The following is a 10,249-nucleotide window of genomic DNA, read 5'->3' as shown; positions in this document are numbered from 1 at the left end:
GATTTAGCATTTTAAAAATCTTTCGAGAGAGACATTACTGTAGATAAGGAAAGACTATTTGATATGTGGCCAAGATAAATGGAAATAGGGGCGAGGGAAAACTAAATAAAATTAATGTATTTATGTGTACTTAAGAAAACTTAAAACGTTAATTGTTAGATACAGAAATGCATTTTTTGTAGCTTTAAAAAAAATTCACACTATGGGCGCCTGAGCAGCTAAGTTGGTTAAGCGCCTCCCTTGGCTCAGGTCCTGTGATGGAGTCCCCCGTGGAGCTCCTATCTCAGCAGGGAGCCTGCTTCTCCCTCTCTTGCTTCCCCTGCTTGTGCTCCTTTTCTTCCCTGCCATCTCTCTCTCAAATAAAATAAATAGTAAATTCTTTAAAAAAAAATCCATACTATTTTTTAAAAAGCGAAGCCTGCATACCGCACCCAAGGTTTTTATCAGATGTCTGTAGATAGTGGAGCATTTTTCTTATTAAGCCAGTGCGCATTTTGCTCTTTAGGTTACAAATTCCATTTCTTTCTAAGGGGGGAGGGACAGAGGGAAAGGAGGAGAGAATCTTAAGTATGTTGGGGGGAGATAGTTGCGGGAGGAAGAGGAGGGATGAGTCTCAATGCCAGAACCTAAAATCATGACTTGAGGTAAAATACAGAGTCGGCTGCTTAAGCGACTGAACTGCCCAGGCATTCCTCATTTTTAAGTTTTTATTTATTTTTGAGTAATCTCTACACCCATTGTGGGGCTGGAACTCATGCCTGTGACATCAAGAATACATGCTCTAGAGGTGCCTAGGTGGCTCAGTCGTTAAGCATCTGCCTTCATCTCAGCTCATGATCCCAGGGTCCTGGTTCGACCCCTGCACCGGCTCCCCACTGGGTGAGAAGCCTGCCTCTCCCTCTCCCACCGCCCCGTGTTCCCTTTCTTGCTCTGTCTCTGTCAAATAAATAAAATCTTTTTTTTAAAAAAAAGAGTAACATGCTGTCTTGACTGAGACAAAAAGACACCCAATTCTAACTTTAAGTAAGAAACAAAACAGAGCTTATGAACAGTACTTCACCTAAATTTTACATACACTGATAAAATACATCTTTTTGGCTTATAATTTTTTTTTGTATTCAAACAGTTAACAGCAAAATGGTGGAAGCAGATACACCTGGGAAGCTGTTTATAGGACGCCTCAGTATCAAGGCTAATGAAAAGACTCTTGAAGCAGTATTTGGGAAATAAATGGTCACATAGTGGAAGGTAAATTTTAAAACCAATATCTATGTAAATGTTCAAAGTAAATTATATTAAATATATATTATTGAACAGCTAAGCTAAAATTATTTTTCTGTTTTTGAAACTTACTTGAGCACCTTTTTAAAAAATATATTAGTATTTGTGTTACATATTGGGAAAGCATAATAGCAATGAATGAAAGGGTACACCTACAAGTCTCTTACTATTGGAAAGGGGAAAAAAGGAAGAGCAAATAAATAAAATATGTATATTGTGGAGGTAAGGTTTTGAAAAGGGATAAGATAGGCTAACTGTAGAGTTCTTCACTGTTAATTTTTAGCAACTCATAATGATGTAAACTGTAAAGATTTTTAAATAACTTGCAATTATTTTTTACTGTTCTATCCAGGACATCAGTTAAGTTAAAAAGGACTTAGAAAAAATCATCAAATGTGGGATTGATAATTTTCAAAATATTAAGAAGATTCACTTTTATGTAACATCAAATTAAATTTTTGTATGCACTACAGTTCTTTTGATGAAGGATCGGGAAACAAGTCCAGAGGCTTTGCTTTTATTACATTTGAGAGCCCTGCTGATGCTAAACATGCTGCCAAAGATATGAATGGGAAGGTAAAAGAGTCTCTTAAAAATTTTCTAGCTCTATTGTTCATTGATTAGTATTTTTAGATTGTTTTTATTTTTCTAATTTTTAAGATAGCATAATGCGTATGCCAAAATTCTTTACTTGTCACTCTTCTTTTTGTTACATAATTACTGGAGATCGTGGTTGGAAGGAGTGAAATGAAAATTAGCTTTAGCAGTATATGTTAATGTATTTCTATGTGAGTATTCCAGTATTTAAAATTGAAAAAAAAAAACACCTGCACAAAAATAATACAGCAGAAAAAGCTATTGAAATTCATGGAAGTGTTTCTGTAGCATAAAAATTTAGGAAGACAAATAGGAAAGATTATTTCCGGTTTTGGGGGGAAAACAATTCTTGAAAAAGTTAATACTTGAGCAGAACCTTTACTTTCATACAGGCATTCAATTCCTGAGGAAAAAAAAATAATAATGAGTAAACTGTTAAAGTGGTGATCAAAATAATTATCTGGTCACCTGCACCTAATCTTCCTCTTCTCTTCTTAGTAAGTTTTTATTCACTTACCAGTAATTTTTGTAAAATTGGTACATGATTATTTTACTATAGTGGTTGAGGGTTTATTTTGATCCAGCCTTTAATGTACTAATGAATAAAGCAGATAGTCTTTTTCTTTCTGGATCTTAAAATCCAGTAATTATGTGTCTTCTATATACTTTTAAGGTTTTCAGTGATTCTGTTAAAATACTGAATACTTTATTGCACTCCAGGTCACTCCATTCTAGAATTTTTGGCTTCTTCATTTCTTAGATTATCCTAATCAGTTTTATGGCTTTATTATTCTTTAAGCTTTTCCCAATATATTTTGGACTGGTCAAGACCTGGGTCAGCCCTAACATTTTCAGCTTCAAAAACTCAAATTGCGTATTTACTCCAAAATTTTATCTCTTATCTTGTAGGTAGTATCTTTTTATACTCATAATACTATAAATTAAGTTCATTTTTTAAACTTTTCAGTTATTTTATTTTTTAATTTATTTTATTTTTATTGTGTTAATTAAGTTCATTTTTAAATTATTTGCAGGACTTCTTAAGTTCACAGTGTGGAATACATACGTTTGTTTTCTCTTTTCCCCAATATTGGTTTCTGGTACAAAGCAGGCTGTCACTGCATACTGAGCTTTTTTTACTTTGCTTTTATATTTTATGATTGTTGGCATGTAGAATTTGGATTTGGCTGAGGGTTTTGTGTTGTGTACAGAGGTAAATTATTTAGAACAATTGATGATTCCTTTGTTTTCTGGTTTTTAAGGACAAGGACATGAGTTTGTATAGACTTTATTTCAGCACATGTTTTATTGAGTACTTATGTATTAGCCTTTGATAAAGCAACTGAGTGATGGTTGTAAATCAAAGTACCTGTTTTCTTGTATTTGAGGATGAAAGATAAGACCTGTTTAAATAAGAATTAATATGGTTAGTACAAGAACTTCGATAAGAAATAAAGTTAGTAATCTAGTTAGAACTTGTAGGGTTAGTGGACAGTGTTTTTATCCATGAAGATCCAGGAGTGTTAGCTGAATCCTGCATTTTATAAAGGAAGCAGCCATGCATAACTTTGCAGAAAATATTTTGGACCCAGAAACAGCAAATGAGTCCCTGGTGTGGGAACTGCTATTTGTGGCTGTTTTATTGGGCTAGGGCCCATACCTACCAGAAGTCTTGGTAGGAATTTAGGATTTAAAATTCTTTTACAAATGTAATACAAAATGACCAGAATGTTTTATGTGGGATAATTATTAAAAGTTACGTTATTAAAAATCATGTCAGCTCCTGTGAAAAATAAACAATTCTGAAATTATTGGGAGATGAAGAAGTTTAATTTGAAAAATGAGAATAAGTACTATATTAAGAGGTTGTTTTCTAGGAATATTTTTAAAGCAAAGCTGGGTAAGAATAGAGTATGGCAAAACATTAAAGACCAAATAAATGTTCTATTAAAAGAAAGAAAAGCAAAGAAAGTTATTATAACTACAGTAAATACAGCTGCAATCATATTAGGATATTTCCTTTTAATTTTTAGCAGACCAGATACCAAAACGTTGTACAGAATTTAAACAATCATTTTGAATAAGTAATAGTAACTTTTTTTCTAAATGACAGTACACATTGTTTTATATACCCTCGGGACACTGGAAAAATTAAATGCTAGAAATCCAAAAATAAAGTGAGTTATACATTAGAAAATGTATATTTTCATGAAATGTGAGAGCAATTCTTTTTGATGCTGGATGGTATTTCAAGAAGTTTTAATAATACATTTGTATTGGATGACTTAATGGAAGGCATATCTCATATTTGGCAGGTGAAGGACCTGATCATTATTTTCTTTATTTGAAGTTGATTTTAGTTTCAGTAATGAGTAGATTTGTAAAATTTGTTAAATTGGTGTAATGTTACTGATATTCTACTTAATGTATTTAGTCTTTGGATGGAAAAGCAATTAAAGTGGAGCAAGCCAACAAACCAACTTTTGAAATTGGTGGAAGACGGAAGCCACCACCTCATCCAAGAAACAGAGGCCATCCAAGAAGTGTGAGATGTGGAAGAGGAGGAAGTGGAGGAGCAAGAGGGCGTTCCTCACGTGGAGGACACTTGGGTAATGTTTTAAAATATAAGGATGGAACCATAGGACTGGAAAACAGTAAGTTTGAACGTATGGAAATACATGAGTTTTTATTTACGTCTTTTATGAGCATAATAAGCTAAGATTCAATAGATGAGGAATTAACATTCATAACTGAAATACTACTCTTTTTTAATGATGAAAACACGACACTTTATTGCCATATTTGTCTTCAGCCCTTCAGACAAAACATGGCCTCACAGATTTGGTTTCTCATTTTTGTTATCATTGTAATTTCATTGTAATTATTGCCACTTGCCAAGACCTAACTGATGAGTTGACAATTTACAATAATTATCCAGACCAATAATTTATGATTTTTACAAAAGGATGATTTAGAGAAATTCCTGCCTTAGAAATGTATACCTAATCATTTAAAATCTATTTATTCATTTAACTGAATATAATGCTTACTCTTGAAAATTTGTTTATTAGATGATCTTTTCAGATTATTTATGTTTCCATAGATATTTCCTTTACAGTGTTATTTTATCACATTTGTTTCTTTTTTTCTTTCCTTTTTCCTTTCTATTATGTTATGTTCTAAAAGCTAAGGAATTATAGTTTTAAATGCTTGAAATAGTATGCAAAAATATAACCTTGCAGTGAAATGGCATAAATTTCAAACTAAATTCAGAGTGCAGTATTTGTTTTCCATATGTATGTGCAAACATCAATGTGAAGGTTTTCTGCCTTGGTCTCTTGTTAGTGAAATTTGCATTTGGGGAAATATCTAGACCTTTCTTTAGATTTTGGAAGATGTCTTTACTCAGACAAAGGTTAAAAGCCACTGCTTCACGAATTTAACCTTTTTGTGTGTGTTTGAGGGAGAATGAGTCATTGAAAATGGTATTTATGAACTTTTAAGAGAAGACTTTTTTACTCAGTATGAAAAGGGGTCACTTCCTGTGTGTTGAATAAACTGTTCCTTCTGTTAACCAGTCCTTAAAAATCAAACATTTAGATTCTGTTCTTGAAAATCAGTGTAATATTTAGGAAATTGTCTCCTAAAGTAGAATTGTAAGATTTGTCCCATTTATTTTTTTATTTTTTTAAGATTTTGTTTTATTTATTTGACAGACAGAGTGAGAGAGGGAACACAAGCAGGCGTAGTGAGGGAGGGAGAAGCAGTCTTCCCACTGAGCAGGGAGCCCTATGTGGGGTTCGATCCCGGGACCCTGGGACCATGACCTGAGCCGAAGCCAGACCCTTAACAACTGAGCCACGCAGGTGCCCCAGATTTGTCCCATTTAGAAGCAATTTTGTTTTTACCCACTAAACTGATACTGAAAAAATTTTACCTATTTCTGCCGTGTATAAGAATACTCATTTTTTTTTACCTATGACAATACCAAGGAATGGGAATATATCTAACGTTTTTCTAGTTTAGAAAAGTAAAATGATTTTTAATAATTTACTATGCATTTCTTAAAATACCAGTAAAATTGAACATAACATAAATTTTAGTTGACTCTTAAGTGCATTGTAAGAATTGTGTATGTTAACACTTTCAGGTAATGAGTTTTTGATGTATCTTCTCCTTTAGATTTTTAAAAATATTTTGATTTGTGCCTATGTATTATATGCTTTTTAAAGTAGCTTTCTTGACATGAGGATTACTTGAGCAATTATTTACCATTTTTCTCCACCCCTTCAGTTTTTCCCAAATGTGTCTCTTTAATGTGAATATAAAATGTTTCTTGAGTTTTTCTAGGTTTTCCAAACTACCTTTCACAATAAGTCTTTGATTTGTATTTATGTATATCATGTAAGAAAACAAGGTTAGTTTATACAAATCTGAATACTTAAGACCGTAACATTGTTTAGTAAAGATTTTTAAACAATGAACCTTCATCATTTAAATAATGTTGATTGTACTTTACTAAAAAGATTTCATTTAAACACAGATGATGGAGAATGTACTCTTAACCTCAACGTGAGTTCTTCCAGGGGACCCTTTCCAGTTAAAAGAGGCCCATCTTCAAGAAGTGGAGGTCCTCCTCCTAAAAGATCTGCTTCTTCTGCTCCCGGGCGTAGCAACAGAGGGATTGGAGGAAGAGGTAAATGCTGTGAATTCTTTTGAATGAAAATCATCTATTTTAAGAAGTTGATTTCAAGAAGCGCAACGGAAAATAAAGTATATGGGTGTATTTAGTGATCACTACTTATTTATTTTTGGTTAGGATCTAATTCTTCAGCTTCTAATTATAGACGTAGTAGGTGATTAACAAACAGTGGAGAAAAGCATTCCTATTAAGTCTACATTTGTTATAGAACCCCTCTTCATTTTTTAAAGTTCCTGGTATAACATGCTTTGGTCAGCAGGGTTTTATTTTGCATGATTTCAAGATCAAGATATTCTTGAAAATCACAGTGTTGTTTGAGAATATTTTGATGTGTAGTGTAGTTGTGTATTTTGATCACCTGGTTTGTTATTAATTAGTTTATAAACAATAAATGCAACTTGAAATATTTTTTCTTTCTGTGTTTGGACCATGGTCATGCTTTACTAAAAAATATCTGTTTTAAATGCAGATGATGATGGATACACACTTAATCTCAGCATGAGTTCTTTGAAAGTGTGGGCGCTAGTGATGTCCTAATCTAAAATTTATTAGAAATTTCAGTTTTAAAATCATAATTATGTGCAAGGCATTGTTTTCATTTTGTGAGAATACTAAGAGATGTATAAATACATGTGAGATACATTTTTACTTCCAAGAATCCTCTCATTAGGAAGGAAATATCTAGTATTATTTCATGATAAAAAATTAGAAAATATTTTGTTATCTAAATGAACAGAGATCACTGTGAGTTTTGGTTATTTAAACAAATAAGGTTTGATAGACAATAAAATTTAAATAATAAATAGACTTATAAACTTTAAACTGGAAATCATAGGAGTGTATATAGTTATGAAGCTATTATAATTTAGTTATGACATATATGGAAGATAAAAGTTCATCACCAAGGTTGATGGAGAGATGTTTTAAACTGTAAACAGTCCTTAGGGAATTGAAATTACTTGAGAGAATTTAAAGAAAGCAAGAGGTAAGTAGCATCAAATATAAGAACAGATAACTTTGAGAAGGTGTAAGATCTTGGATTGGACAGAGTAGGAATCAAGAGGGTAAAGAACGTCTTAGTGAAGAATTAAACACTGTATCTTCAAATTTAGAGAATGAAAACTTCAGTTCTTTTAATTCGACATTGCTCTTTAACTCTTATGGTAGAAGTTGACATTATCAAATTTACCTTTCATGAAGCTGAGTGTAATTTGCTGTTGTCTTAAATACAGAAGAAGCCTACACGTTTCATATGAAAGAATTAGGAGGAAAAAAAAGTGGGGGGTGAGGGCTTTATTCTAGGAACTAGGAAGAATACTTAGCATGTGAAGATAACTTTACTTATGGGAGAAAGTTGCATATTTAGGAAGGGGTACATTACTTTCCCAAATGAGCTCTTAAACAATATTGCTAATAAAGCACTAGACATCATCACTGCCATCATTACAAAACTCAGCCACTTGGCATGATAAATTAGAAAATATATGTAAAGAATTTGGCATCTAATAAAGATAACATTGTTGGTGTGAGTGGGATGAATTGAAATCAATACATTTTTTAGCAGAAAAAAGATACGTATGTATTTCCGTTAGTAAACATTTTGAAGGTTTGCATGTTAATGCTCATGAACAGTTAGTATGAAGATAAAAAGAAATAAAGGATAATATCTTCCAGCTGGAGCAGTTTTAATGACTGAATGATTCATTCTACATGAATTTCTTGTTTAAGCTTTTTGAGAAACACTGGCCATGAAGGAACAGTGGAATATAGAAAGCCATGGGAAATATTTAGGTGATATCAGGAACATTTAGGAATTAAAGGAAAACAGCATTGTAAATGAGCAGAGTGGTAAAGAAAGCAGGGTAGGTACATCATGTATACAAGGTACTAGAAATTTTGAAGTTGGGGGCAGTAAATAGAAAATGATAATGAAAGCAGGAAGAGGCACAGTTCGTTTTCATGCAGCAGAGAGATTGTTTCAAGAAAAAAGAAAACAGGGCGCCTGGGTGGCTCGGATGGTTAAGCATCTGCCTTCGGCTCAGGTCATGATTCCTGGGTCCTGGGATCGAGTCCCTCATCGGGCTCCCTGCTCCTTGGGAGCCTGCTTCTCCCTCTGCTTCTCTCTCTCTCTCTCTCTCTCTCACATGAATAAATAAAATCTTTAAAAAATAAAACAAGGATGTATAAAATAAACATGTTTAAATTAATTAAAATGAGGTGGCTGTATAGAAGTCAAAGGAAAGTGATGAATAATGGGATAATTAAAACATTAAAGTGACTTATACATCCCTTTGCTGTGTTAATACTTGCAAAAATAAGCAAGTATTCTTGATAGTGATTCTTGATGGTGTTAGCATGTATAAAAGGGTAAAAGACAAAATATACGGGGAATCTTGAAACTTAAAAAAGTTATGAAAAGACATAAGGTAAATGGGAAAAAAGTTTGACACTAAAATGTGATAGCTTAATAAATACTGTGATCTTTGGGGAGCAATTGAAACATTTTAACTAGCATGGTACCTCACTGCCATCCTATTGAATATGGAAAAGAATAGATTGGCTGCAGTGGGACCATTATAATGGAGAGTATATTGAACAGCTCAAGCATGTCTAATGGACTCGGAAGTAACCTGGACAAGGGATGGACTTAGTAAGACAGTGACAAATAGAGAAGAAAAGCTGACAAGTGAAAGTAAAGAGGCAGATTGAATCATTGAATTGGTGGAAGTAGCTACTGAAATTGTTTATGTTTAGAAGTTTTTTTTTACATACTGATGGTAATTTAAGATTATGCCAAATTTACATAGGGAAGATACCAGAAGATAAGACATTCAGGAATATGTAAAAAGCAGACAAAAATAATCATAAATAGTATCTTAAGGGAGAAATCTTTAAGACTTGTGGCAAGAAATCTGTGTTTTGAATTTTTCTTTTTTATAAAAGTTGTTGAGATACTTACTTAAGAATTTTTAAATTAAAGGGCCACCATCACGTGGGAGGGAAAATTATAGAGGTCCTTCACGCAGAGCGCCAGTGTCTTCCCGGAGAGATGACTATATTTCACCAAGAGATGGTGGTTACAATACCAAAGATAGGTAAAGGAAAACAAAGTATATAAACTGTTAAGTTATAGTGGATTTTTGTTTTTGTTGAAGTGAAATTCACTAGCAAAATTAAATATTTTAGTTAATAATTGCCTAACAGTACATTTACAGTGTTAAACAACTACTATCTTTATGTAGTACCAAAACATTGTTATCATCCACAGATAACCCTTAATGTTACACCTACCTACTTCCAGGGTCTCAGAAACACCAATCTGTGTTCTGTCTCTGGATTTACTTATTCTGCATAGATTATACTAATGGAGTCAAACCATTGTAACATTTTGTGTCTGGCTTCTTTAGCACAAATGTTTGCAAGAAACATGCATTGTAGCGTGAATTCTTACTATGGATTTTTTATGGGTTTTTATATTTCTTTGTATATGCGATTAACACAGTCTGGGATATTTCCACCATATTATGCTGTGAACATTGATCTGCAAATATTTGAATACCTGTTTTCAGGTCTTTGGGGCATATACTTAGGTGTGGAATTTTGGGTCCTATTGTAATCCTGTAATTTTTTAAGGAACCACCAGCCTTTCCCACAAGAACTGCACTGTTA

At 32.9% G+C, this 10,249-nt stretch overlaps 1 pseudogene; it reads left to right on the top strand.

Moving 5' to 3' along the window:
- Nucleotides 1-1,137: 1,137 nt before the first annotated feature.
- LOC148162018 (RNA-binding motif protein, X chromosome-like) lies at nucleotides 1,138-9,679 on the top strand (annotated as a pseudogene).
- The last annotated feature ends 570 nt before the right edge of the window (nucleotides 9,680-10,249 follow it).

Source organism: Eumetopias jubatus, unplaced genomic scaffold (assembly GCF_037043125.1).
Source record: "Eumetopias jubatus isolate StellerSeaLion01/CBP00866 unplaced genomic scaffold, mEumJub1_p1.0 scaffold_27, whole genome shotgun sequence".
In the NCBI taxonomy this organism is placed as follows: Eukaryota; Metazoa; Chordata; class Mammalia; order Carnivora; family Otariidae; genus Eumetopias; species Eumetopias jubatus.
The sequence above is the reverse complement of the archived record's forward strand: the minus strand, read 5'-3'. Positions and strand labels throughout refer to the sequence as shown.